Source organism: Myxocyprinus asiaticus, chromosome 29, assembly GCF_019703515.2.
Source record: "Myxocyprinus asiaticus isolate MX2 ecotype Aquarium Trade chromosome 29, UBuf_Myxa_2, whole genome shotgun sequence".
Lineage (NCBI taxonomy): Eukaryota > Metazoa > Chordata > Actinopteri > Cypriniformes > Catostomidae > Myxocyprinus > Myxocyprinus asiaticus.
The window spans coordinates 12,294,175-12,308,127 of NC_059372.1; positions in this window are offsets into that span (position 1 = coordinate 12,294,175).

Genomic DNA, 13,953 nt, shown 5'->3' on the forward strand with positions numbered 1-13,953 from the left:
AGAAGTCTGTTTAGTGTTTACATAAAAAACAATCGAAAAACAGAACGAGTGAAAACAAATATGCATTGGGGGTATTCTCTCTCTCTGGGCTCTGTCGTGGGGTCCTCTTATCGCTCATCCTGAATTACTGCAACAAGAAACATCTGTTAGACTTAATTATCATCCAGGGATGAATACTTACCGCTTCCCCTCTCCCTGGATGGACGCTCAACCACGCCCTCACCACACACCCCACTCAGGCCAGGGAGCCATCTGGCCTGCCCACCACTCCCCCCCTTTCTGGAGAGGAAATCTGCGACAGCCATCTGCGCCCCTGGTGTGTGGACCACCTCGAAATTAAAAGGCTGTAACGCCAGATACCAACGGGTGATCTGCACATTAGTATCCTTCATGTGGTGGAGCCACTGGAGCATGGCGTGGTCTGAACAGAGGGTGAAGGCACACCCCAACAGGTAGTAGCGGAGAGTGAGGACTGCCCACTTAAGGGCCAAACATTCCTTCTCTATGGTGCTCTCAAAGAGAGCTTCTGACTAACGTACAGCACTGGCCATTCCTCCCCCTCCACCACCTGCGAGAACACTGCCCCCAACCCCCTGTCTGAAGCGTCCATCTGAAAGGGAGCAACAGGTGTATGTAAAAGCGGTCTGCCACAAAGTACAGCTTTCATTTGCATAAACGCCTGTTGACACTGCTCCATCCACTGGACCGGATCTGATGCTGCCTTTTGAGTAAGATCAGTCAGCGCCAAGAACTGTCTTACCTCCTTTTTGGTCTTTGGTCTCAGAGAGGCTGCAATTGCTGCAGTTTTATCAATTTAGTGCCGCACCTGCCCATGGCCCAAGTGGAAGCCCAGATACCGTATCTCCACCCGCCCAATTGTGTACTTCTTCGGGTTTTCCGTGAGCCCCGTTCGTCTCAACGATCTCAGGACAGCCCACAGATGTTGCTGTTGCCGCTGCCAGTCATTATTGTACATAATGATATTGTTTAAATAGGCAGTGGCATAGGCACCGTGTGGTCTGAGAATTCGGTCCATGAGCCGCTGGAACGTAGCCGGGGCCCCAAACAAACCAAATGGAAGCGTCATGAATTGGTGTAAGCCGAATGGTGTGGAGAAGGCCGTTTTCTCACGGGATATTGAGGTTAAGGGGATTTGCCATTAGCCTTTTGTCAAATCCAGTGTCGAATAAAAAATGAACTGTGCCTAACCGATCGAGCTGTTCATCAATACGAGGCATTGGGTATGCATCAAATTTATACACAGCATTTACCTTTCAATAATCCATGCAGAACCAGACTGACCTGTCGCTCTTAGGAACCAGCACTACCGGGATGGACCAGTCACTGTTTCTATTACTCCTATCTCAAGCAGTTCCTCTCGTACCACTTTTTTCTTGTGCTCGGGAAGTCGGTAGGGACGAGTACGTACCACTACCCCGGGTGTAGTCTCGATATAGTGCTGTATGAGGTTTGCTTTCTGCAACTTGGCAACATCTGTGAGTTGAGATGGTGAGAGGTGGTCTCCACAAGTGATGGGGGTGAGATGATTATTTTTTTTTGTAATTAACATTTTATATTAAATCATACAATAACAACAAAACAAAAAAATGCAAAACATATATATATATATATAATAACATAACAAACAGACACACACATACATGTATGTATATATATATATATGTATATATATATATATATATATATATATATATATATATACATACATACATTATATACATACATACACATATACACACATATATACATATACACACACACACACACACACATATACATACATACATACATACATACATACATACATACATACATACACATAATAATCATACTCACTTAAAACTATATTACACTACTCTCTCTCCACCCGAGAGCCCTCCAAAAATTCCAAATACCTGCCCCATTTCCGGATAAACAAAACCAAGTCACCCCGTCTTCCCGATGACACCTCCTCATAAGCCGCCACCCTCCCCATCTCTGTGCACCACTCCGGATATGGGGGCGCACCAGCTGACCTCCAACCCCTCAAAATAACCTGCCTGGCGATCATCAAACAGGTCAGAACCCAATTCTCTATATGACTATCCCCCACATCAATGACCGCCCCATCGCCCAGAACACAAAGTCTGGGGTAAAACGAAACCCCAGTTCCGAGATTTTTCCGAGATATTTTCGAGATTTTCCAATTTTTCCAGAATGTTTTTCAAGTCTGTTTTGGACGTGGGCGGATTAGCGGATAATTCCCTCTCTGATGTCTCCAGATAATCGATCCGTTTCTCAACATCTGCCACTCTTGTGACCAACTCAGAGAATTTTCTTTCCATCGCCGTAATCGATCGACGTATTACAGTGAGATCCTCCAAGTCAGCAACAACCTTCGTCAGCATCACCGAGATGTTGGACAGTTGACGCTGATTTTCTTCTCCCGACGTGCCTTCCAAATCGAGTCCCTGGCTCACGCCAGCTCGGAGGTGTCAGCATGAGCACGTAAGTGTCTATTAATGTCTCCAGAGTCTGAGGATTTTGACTTCTTTGCCATGTTTACCTCAAAGAGCAATTATGTAACTGGGTGTATCGAATCTCACTGGATTATAACATGAAAATAATTTAAAAAACTAGCAAAGTGCGCAGAGCTAGCCGCTCATCCGTCTGCTTCTCGCATGGCATCACGTGACCCCCCGGGGGTGAGATGATTGGATTTTAAGTTCACCTCCGCCCGAGCTACACCCTCTCTGGAACCACCGTTGCCAATGTCACAGGGACCGCCTCCCTCCACAATTTCAGGAGTTTGAGGTGGTATATTTGACGTGCGTCACCTCTATCTGTTCATTTTACCTCAATCGAGATCCCCCACTCATCGTGTGACCTCAAAGGGCCCTTGCCACTTGGTGAGTAATTTGGAGCTCAAGGTTGGGAGTAATACAAGCACTTTGTCTCCCGGTGCAAATTCCCATAGCCAAGCTCCCCTATCATACATTCTGGCTTTGGCATTCTTGTGCTTGGAGCAAATACTCCTGTGTTAGCTGACCCAAAGTGTGGAGTTTTGCTCTAAGTTTAAGAACGTACTGAATTTCGTTTTTACTATTTGAAGGTCCCTGCTTCCGAGCTTCCCGCATGACATCATATAGTAGCTTGAATGGGGAGGCTTGTGGAACCTCTCAAACTGCAAATAATAGGGGTTTGAACCACTTATCTCAATTCCTAGCATCCTCATGCATGAACTTACATATCATATTTTTCAGGGTCTTAATAAATCGTTCCACCAACCCATCTGTTTGTGTTTGGTAAACACTGGTGCAAATCGATTTAATACCCAATAATTCGTATAATTTGCGTAGTGTACATGACATGAAAGCTGTGCCTTGATCAGTGAGGATTTCTTTCGGAATCCCCACTCAAGAGATAATTCTGAAGAGTGCCTCTGCAACATTACATGCTGAGATGTTGCACAAAGGTACTGCTTCCGGATATCGCATTGCGTAATCCATCAGAACTAGAACAAAGCGATGTCTGCATGCTGACCGTTCTAATGGCCCGACCGTTCTTTCGAAGGGAACCTTGATTAACAGCATAGGGTGCAACGGTGCTCTTGGGGTGGCTGGTGGATTCACTAACTGACATTCACGGCATGCCGCACACCACTTGTGAACATCCCCGTGAGTGCCCTGCCAATAGAAACGGGCCATTAGATGGTTTAGTGATTTTCTCACCCTAAGTGACCCACCATTGGATTATGATGAGTCGTCTGGAATAGCATTTCCCGACAGCTCCTCAGTATCAACAGCTGGGTTGTATCTTCTTTTGTCTGAGTGTCCTGCATCACTCAATACAATCTATCTCTAATAACTGAAAGTACGGATAAGTGAGTGCAACATCTGGCTGGAGACATTTACCATCAATTTACCACTTTCACTTGATCAAAGGCGTGCTGTCCCGAAGGGTCACGTCTAGTGACTGCTCCAGAGGGAAATCCTCAGTGGGGAATCCTCTAAGGGCTGGGGAAGCTGAGACTTCCCCCTCCCTTACGTCCTTCTGATGTGGAGCTGACGTAAACAGCCCTGGCTCTATCTCCCCAGCCAGCGAGTCTAGACCCATCTACACACATTCCCCTCAATAAAGTAGTAAATGCTGGCCAATTAATTCCCAAAATTAGTTGACGGGTGAGGCAGGAATTAACCGCAGCCTTGATACTATGTTTCTGTCCCTGAAAATTAATAGTAACTGTCACTACAGGGTAATTTTTAATATCCCCGTGCACACACCTCACCTTCACCTTCCGTCCCGTGCCCAAAACCTCGTTTTGAACCAAACATTGGTGGATAGTGGTTTGATTACAATCAGTATCCACCAAGGCTTGATATGTACTTCCCCTGATACTCACAGGTATGCGGTGCATTCCAGCTCGATCGGGGGCAGCCTGTGGGGTGTCGGGGACCTGGACCAATACTCCCAGCTCCAACAGTGAGGACTTCATGTCAGCGTAAAAGCTTCCTCAGAATTCCTTGGATTTGGCACCACTGTAACAGGTCTGGACGTTGCAGAAATGAGGAAGCGGGGTTCAGGTAACGTCATACTTCTTTATTCGCTCTAAATATAGTCTGTATATCTCACTGCTATCAACATTTTGAATTGAAACAATAGATTCCAAACGATATATTCTCACCTGGAGCGAACATTCTCCCCGAATCGTGCGGTGACAAAGTAAAGCTTTTTTTTACAGTGAGTGTGTAAATTTTTTGAACCAGAGCAGCTGATGCCGCTAAAGCACAGAAAGCTGTTCACCACCGACATTAAACGCTGAAGCAACTCGAGGAAGAAATCCTGAAACAGCAGTGAGGATGTGTATTTCATTTGCATTAAATGCCTTAAAAACTGAAAAATAATAATAAATAATAATAATAATAATAATTATCATATGGGTTCTCTTAATATGTAAATGATATTGCTGCATCACTGCCTTGCATCCCCATTAAAAATTATCTGATCTTATGTGGATTGTCTTCATAATTTTTTACAGCTGCATTGTTTTGCTTTTGCATTTAATCTTACGTGAGTTCGCTTTCTATGGGAAAGGGTCATTCGTCAGTGATTCACCTCTCATGCTCGTGTCGCATTTGGTGTGAAAAGGCCTTTAGTCTTTTATTTACAGACTTCAAAGAAGGAGGCAAGTTGCAAAGTACCATTATTTTGTGAGCTTGTACATGTGGAGATAATTTACAGATAAATATTACCCAATAAAAATTGTCCACAATTTTGTACAAGATTTTCAGCTATTGGGTTCAGAAGTTTTACGCTGCCTTAGTGCCTAGTACTATCAGTAATTATGAGTATGTCACGTTCAAGTGCTTTGGTGTCCTAAAGAACAGGAAACATGAATGATGCCATGTTCATTCATAAATATTTCTTGAGAAGCTTTTATTTTGACACCAGACTACATATTACTTAATCAGCTTGCTGAAGATAATGGAATTTTGGTCAAATACAAGCTATTTTCATGGTGTACAAATGTACAACATGCATCAAATGTTTGCTGATATATATAAATGAATATGACCGAAACGGCATGCGCTAACAATTAATAGAACCTGTCATTCACTACAGAAACTGTACTCTCCTCCACCATTTGAAAGTATACGTCTCCTCTAAACTCTGAAACTCGGTATCAAAATTATCTCAGAGTTTCCCAGTTGTGATTACAACTTGAGGGGTCTCGCATGTGCAGCTTCCAAGTGAGAAACTTGTACATTCTGATAGCATGCGAAGGCAGCATTATAGCACACTAATTATTGTGCTGGACATGTATTTCGCAGCTCTCTGGAATACATGATACCGATTGGTCAGTTAGGCATTCCGTGGTCAAATATTTTATTAAAATGATGCTAAACTGTATAATTGTACATAATTGTCACTGACTGTTTATCCCACATGTTCCACAGTACAAAAATCAAACGAGTATCAAGTACAAGTAATATGAGTGGGTGAGTAGATGATGAACTATCCCTTGTGCCACAATCTTTCTAACATTATCAAAGAATTTTTATATGAAGTACATTTACTACATTGCTATATACTGTATCAATTTCCTTTGTGTATCTTTTATTATAACCATTTTCTTAGTTTACATTTTCATTATTATTTATTATGTTGCTAAAAATGTTGTTCGTAACCTCTGTATATTAATTTTTGGTATTATTTATTTATTTTATTTTTATATAAAGTCTGTCTTTATATTCTTTTTTAAATTCTTATTTTGACTTTGTCTTTTATATTTTTTCCCATTCACCATTCCAAGCATGTAGTTTGTTTTATGTAGAACAGTTTTATGCAGATCTGGTGGTTTGTACTACAAAGTTCTGAGAAAACAGATGGGTCTTCCTACCCCACCTGTCATGGACAGAGGAAATGAACATGCACAGGTAGTATCTATTAATAGGAAAGTAAAAACTTAAATATTCCATTTCCCCCCAGAATTCAACCACACGAAAATTTTCTTCATTCTTAATGATACCCTGCCAGTGACATTTACATAATAAGCACCTTTTGGAGTCAGTACCTCCCACCAAATTGTTCCTTTTTAATTACACTCTATTTTTATGGAGTGTTGACTACAGAGATAAAAATATGGACAATTTGATACATTTAGAGGCATGTTTGTTGATATAACAAAGGTGTAATGGTTTAGAGATAAGATGTTTCAATTGTTGGCTTGTTTTGCTGCTGATATGCCCTGTCTGATGTAATAGAAGCACGAAAGGTGGTTGACAGTTTAAGGGTTACTGATTGTTGACTAAAGCAAATTAACCATTTGCCAAAAAAGTAACCATTTGCCATGTTATTTTAATATATTGTTATCAAATATTAATTTATAAACAAATAAGCTCATCTACTGATATGGTATTGTTCATAGACTAAATATCATATCTACTGTTGTTTTTACATTAAGTTTTCTAAAGCTTCCAAATTTGTATACAGTATATTCATATATATTTTTATATATGTTCAAAAATGTTCATATTTAACAATACTTAGTGGTCTCAAAAGATAAATAATCTCTGTTCTGTGACACAGATACAATCTACCAGTCCTAGTAAATCTTTAACATCCACTACGTGCATGTTTACGTAATAAAAAAATAAAAAAATGTAAAAAAAAAACTTTTTAATGATCTTCACACATATTTATTAATATTTATCATCATAATAATAATAATTTTAAATAAGGTTCATAATTATTCATATTGTTTTATCTTTAACAATTACAACATTTGATAAAACTGTATTATTAATAGTAATAGTAATAATAGTAAATAACATGTTATTTACTATGTCATTGTCATTGTTTTGACTTCATACAAAAACAGCACAGACCCCCTGCGAATATGTTCTTTGAACCTTGACCACAGAGGGAAAACAGCAATTTCCATTCAGTGTAAGTCTGCTTGTTGACCACACTGTTGGCAAAAACGACCTTGAGGACAATCAGAGTGCAAGTGCCCCTTGAACTCTGGGTGTGTTGTTTTTATGGGATAAACAAACTGAGAAAAGGAAGGGACAGAGGTTTATCTCTCCTGGGAGAGAGTATTGCTGTCCTGCAATGTACTGTGGTGAAAGCTCTAGCCTCTGTCCCCCTTTGTGTACCATGGTACAAATGCACATTTATCAACACTTGTCATAACAGAAACATTTTCTCTGTTTTATTTATTTTAATCTTATAGGGACAATAAACATCATATTTAACTTTACAGAGCCTCTTCAAATTATAGAGATGTCTTAGAGTCACTTTGCGGTAATTTGGAGAGAGATGTTTTAGACATGATCACACAAGAAATTGACATGTTGCTTCCAAACGTTCATGTACCATGAAATCGATCCCATTCAGCCGAATTACTGACAAGCGCCACCCCCCATAAGATATTTTTGCATCAATTCAGTGTAAACACATTTCCCTCTAGTGCTACTAACCTCCGAGCACGGGTTCTGGTCCGACTGAAAACAAGGAAGTAATCACGTTCACACAAATAATGGTGAGCGCGATTCAGAGGTTGCATTTTTGCTCTAAAATTACGTTTTTACTCCACTGATGGTTAGATTTAGGGTTGAGGTTAGGGGATAGAATTAATAAAATATGCAGTCCCGTTGACTTTATTACATCATTTACAACAAAAAACACAACTCGCTTTTGGCACCACTCTGTAGAAATTTGACCTGGAGACTGGAGCTCACACGTGACTGGAACAACACTTCTGGCTTTGGCCACTGGGGGTATGCACGGTAAGCACAGACCAATTTCAGCTGCAAAAGTTTCGACCTACTGGTACCGAATTCACAGTATGATCACTCTTTCAGAGTGCTGTTTCATTCTGACTTTAAAACTGAAGCTTTTGCAACTTTTTTAAAACATTTTTCTTATCTTAATTTTTCTTTCTTCATTGTTTGCAGGTGTTTTAATAGAAAGAAAAAAAAACTTTAAAAATGATATTATTTCTGTTTAATCTTATATCACTTTTACACACACATACACACACAGGCTGGCCGGCTATCATTGGAAGTAGGTGAAAGGCTGTACAGTAATCCTCTAAAGCAGATACAGAAACACTCTTAGCTGCTTAATACATGTAGTAAAATAGAGGAAGTTCAGCAGTGGACAAGCCATGTGGTGATTTCAGACAGCATTAGCATGCTAAAAACATGTTACATAACAAGTTTCATGTTAGACAGAAAAAAGGGATTTTATCTAAGGTCTGTTTCTGTCTAGATTTTGTGTTTTGCCACTGTGAATGCACAGTGAGAAAAACTATTGAATAAATTATGTGACAAGTATGAAACCTCTCACTCAAATGTTTATAGACTTATGGTGTCTGGCAAACAATTGCAGGCCTAACATTCATGCATTTCACTTTAAACATACATTTTATCAGTTTGTGTGTTCCCTGAGAATCCATATAGTATGGTGGCCTATGTATTCTTCTTATTGGAGTCTGTTCAGTACCTGTCATGGAGAATCTTGAAACATGGGGTCTGGGCAGGGTTAGGGAGTAATGGAATACATTTAAAATATTAGTAACTGTATTCCACTACAGTTAAAATTGAAATCATTGGTAATTAGAATACAGTTACATTTAAAAAGTATTTTGATTATTGAAGAGATTACTTTGCATTTTTTTGTCATTTGTATCATTTAATATTTAGTCCTTTCAGATGGAAAACATTTATACATATAAATGATACAATGCAAAGTGCATTTGAACAGTGGTGAAACACTTTCTTATGATGTGTTACATTCATATGAGCAGACAGAGAAGTAAGTTGGAGCAGAAGAAATAGAAATAAACCTTGTGTAAATTGTCAGCTTTACGCTAAGCTAAAATGCTATTTCTAGCCATTTTACATGCACATGTTACCAGGCACGATCATATTTTTTTACCAAGAAAATTCGTGTTAGATCATAATTAATTTTTTTCTAGTAAGGCCTTTGATATTAGGACAAAAATCGTATTCTTGATAATACTTTTTGTACTGTTTTCCTGTAAAAATATCTAACAATCCTTAAAACGAAATCAGTTTGATTTATCTTGTTTTAGAAACAACACTGCATAAGATATTTAGGTTTTTCAGAGAATGTATTTTTAACATGTGTATTTTGTCTTACTGCACTGGCAGAGTTTCTATAGTCAAATCAAGTGAAAAAATCTACCAGTACGAAGAAGTAATCCAAAGTATTTAGAATACGTTACTGACCTTGAGTTATCTAACGGAATACGTTACAAATTACATTTTACAGCATGTATTCTGTAATCTATAGTGGAATACATTTCAAAAGTAACCCTCCCAACCCTGGGTCTGGGCTACTGGTTAGAGGGTCAGGTGAAATAAGCAAGCCTACATTTTTGAGGCTCTCTAGAATTTTTGGATGAGGTTCAGAAATGAGGAAGATATACAAGTTTTAAAGATGTGTTCACAGACCGGGCTCCACAGGAGGTTGGCCCACTTAGGCAACCAACCATCAACCACCTCCCCAACTGTCTGGCCCACCCAGTGAGTCCTACGGCCCAGGGTTGGCCCTTGGGTTAATGGGGCCCTTGGCAAAAACATGAAAATGGGCCACACAGGTGTGCATATTTTCAGAACTTAAAAACATCCATAGAACCACTGCAAACATGATGAGTGGATTTTTTTTTTTAAGTGAATGCACTAGAAAAGAAGCACTCCTAGGTGTTGCTAGGGTTGGAAGTGATAAGGGGCAAGGCCCCCAGAGAACCCACCCCCATAATTATTTTTGAAATATGCTAAAAATTTACAATTATGATTCCCAGTACTCTTGTCTTGTTGTCTTTATTGGTTATTACCCTCTAGGGTGACTAGATATAAAATAAATAACTGCTCTTTTTGAACTGAGGAGGAAGTTTTGAGTTCTGAAAGTTACAGTATGTTTTCATAGTACTATGACAAACTCTTTTAGCTCAAAAGATCAAGTAAAATTTTAATATTTAATTATAGATTTTAGACTGTGGTCTTACCTGAGACCTTAGACCAAGACACAGAATAACGAGGCCCAGACCCAGACCGAGGCCACATTTATGTGGTCTTAAGAGGTCTCAAGATCAAGACTCCAACTCTGGTTTGGAAGGTCCTTTTCTTATTTGGAGGTAAAGTATGGAGGTGGGGATGTCTGGTCTGAATAGCTTCCAAACTATCCAGCTTGATGTCCCTCTCCAGCAGTCGCAATTTCTCAGGGCCAGCAAAGCCCTCTCTAAATATTTTTCATCCTTTCATTCTCAATCACCGCTTTCCACTCTTAATTAATCTACAAACAAATAGAAAAAAAAACGTAAAGTTTATCCAGTCAGAATTTATTCCTTGATGCTTACAAGCAAACTGTGACAGTTGTTTCACAAATCGCATGCCTGAAGCCAAGCTCGTTAGCCAAAGCAGCCCATGAGTCTGAGCTCCACCCCCTTCAGAATTTCCACAGAATCCCTCAACATTGCAAATGAATGAGCATCTAAAGTCAGATTGTCAGATTCATCAGCCAATGAGATTGATTTATTTGTTGTTGGCGGGTGTGATCTTTAGGATATTTCCCAGTCGAGGCCTTCTAGCTGGCCTTGAGTGATGCAATCACGCTTTAAGTGATGTACGTAATTCAAGAGCAAAAAGCGCGAGATCTTGCTAACGAGTCAGCTGTCACTGCCACATCACCACTGAGAAAGAGATCCTTATGGATTTAAAAACACAAGATGTTCTGCATGACGTGTGATTGCTTAATTTATTAAACAGGAAAGGATGACTGATTTTCACTTCTGGTAAATTGGTAAGTGCTTTTTGCATTGTTATAGCAACATCAGGAGTTTTCTAAGTGTAAATTAGACTGCTTGAGCATTCAGTGTTGGATCAAGTTTTGAAAAGTAGTGCTGCGTTCCATTCAACTTGGAAAGTCGGATTTTACAACTTCCTACTAGGAAAAGTGCAATGGAATGCATCTTAAAGTCAGAATTACAACTTTTTAGATTTTGCCGAGATGCAGGGGCATGATGTCACACAAACATGTCGACATTCAGGGATGTATTGCGAGCAACAATTAAATCGCAAATATTATTGGATAGATTTTTCCAGGTATTATAGACCTCCTTGGTAGATTCATATGAAAAATTAGATTTTTGAATGTCTATTCGGGAAACGTTCATTTCACAAAACAGTCATGCTGCAGTTAAAATTAGGCTTGCTTGAGCATTAAGTGTCATTTCAAGTTCTGGCTTTCGTGCGTGGACGTGTTTTTAAAATGTCAATTGGTATTACTACTTAGCTGTGACATAATGTATGATGCCCAAAGGCATAGGGTGTCTTATTCATTGTGAAACTGTGTTTTCTTAATGGCATGAATCACACTGAAGGCCTAAACTTTAAATACACGGCCCGCCACTGCTCTCCAGAAATATAGAATGCCTCACATTGTGCTCACTAGTGTACTTGTACCTTGTTTGGTCTTCCAGTGCAGGAACTGGGATCATTTGAAGAAAGTTTTGCTCTCAGAGTAGCTCAACTCAGCAAAACAAGCTAAGAAAACAGGTTAACATTAGTTATGTAATAGCTAACAGGTAACATGAACAAACTGTTATTAACAAATAACAATGAACAATACTTTTACAGCATTTATGGTAACAATTAAACACTAAGGTACCAGTCGTTAACATTAGTTAATGCATTACGTATCATGAACTAACAATGAACAATATATTTTTTACAGCATTTATTAATATTTGTTAATGTTACTTAATAAAATTACAATTGTTCATTGTTAGTTCATGTAACTTCATACTATATTAACTAATGTTATCTAATACAACTTTTGATTTAAAAAACGTATTAATATATTTTGAAATTAACATTAACTAAGATTAATAAATGCTATAAAAGTGTTGTTCATTGTTAGTTCATGTTAACTAATGTTGTTAACTAATTTTAACAAATGGAACCTTATTGTAAAGTGTTACCACATTTATTAATCTTGTTTAATGTTAATTTTTACATATGCTAATTTTTTATTTTTTGTTTTTACATTTCAAGCTGAATAAATTAACTTAGATAATGTATAAAGAACAGACATTAATTAACAATTAACAATTGTATATTTATAACCGAGAGGCCAGACAAAGAGCGATCACACCTACCCACCTATGATGTGGTCATCAAGAAGCAGTATAGTCACCTCGCCCGGATTAGGGAGACCAGGGCCCTCTTCTGGAGCCAGGCATGGGCTCTCAGGCGAGCCTGGTGGCTGGTCTTTGACCCATTGGGTCACCTCATTGTGGGCTCACCACCTGCAAGGAGGAAAATAGAGGATGGGTGAGATGCCCAACAGGTGGCAGACAAAGGCGTAGGCCTATGCTGACTGGACCTTGGCTATAGAAACTGGCTTTTGGTACATGGAATGTGACCTCTCTGGTGGGGAAGGAGTCAGAATTGGTGCGGGAGGTTGAGCGATACCAACTAGATATAATTGGGCTAACTTCAATGCACAGTTCAAGCTCTGGAAAAAAACTCCTGGATGGGGGATGGACTCTCTCCTTCTCCGGAGTCCCCCTGGGTGAGAGGCACCGAGTTTAACCCGGTAGACAAGAGGGTGGCCTAAATGCAACGTTGTGTTGCAGGGGGTAAGGCTCTAGCTGTGGTCTGTGCCTTTGCACCAATTCGCAGTTCAGAGTATCCAGCATTTTTGGAGACCCCGAGTGGTCCCCTGGAAGAGGTGTCACCTGGGGACTCTTAGTTCTGCTGAGCGACTTCAATGCCCATGTTGGCAACGATGTAGAAACCTGGAGGGGAGTGATTGGGAGGAACAAGAACAATTATTGTTTTTGTTTTTCTGTGCTAGTCATGGATTGGCAATAACAAACACAATGTTGGAACATAAGGTTGTTCATAAGTGTACTTGGTACCAGAGCACCTTAGGCCAAAGGTTATTGATTGACTTTACTGTTGTATCACCAGACCTGCGGCCAAATGTAAGTAAAGAGAGGAGCAGACCTGTCAACTGATCACCACCTGGTGTTGAGTTGGATCAGATGGCAGGGTAGGCTGCCGGACAGACCTGGCAAACCTGAGCGAATTATGAGGGTGAACTGGGAACATCTGGTGGAGTCTTCTGTCCAAATGATCTTTAACTACCACCTCCAAAGGAGCTGGGTACATGGAGTACGAATGGGCCCTGTTTAAGCCTCCATCATGGAAGCGGCTGCTTGGAGCTGTGCCTTGAAGGTTGTTGGTGCCTGTCGTGGCGGCAACCCAAGAACCCGTTGGTGGATACCAGCTTTGAGGGAAGCCGTCAGGCTGAAGAAGGAGACCTTTTGGGATTGGTTAGCCTGTGGGATTCCTGATTCAGCTGATAGGTACTGGCAGGACAGAAGCACAGCGGCTGTGGTAGTTACAGAAGCAAAAA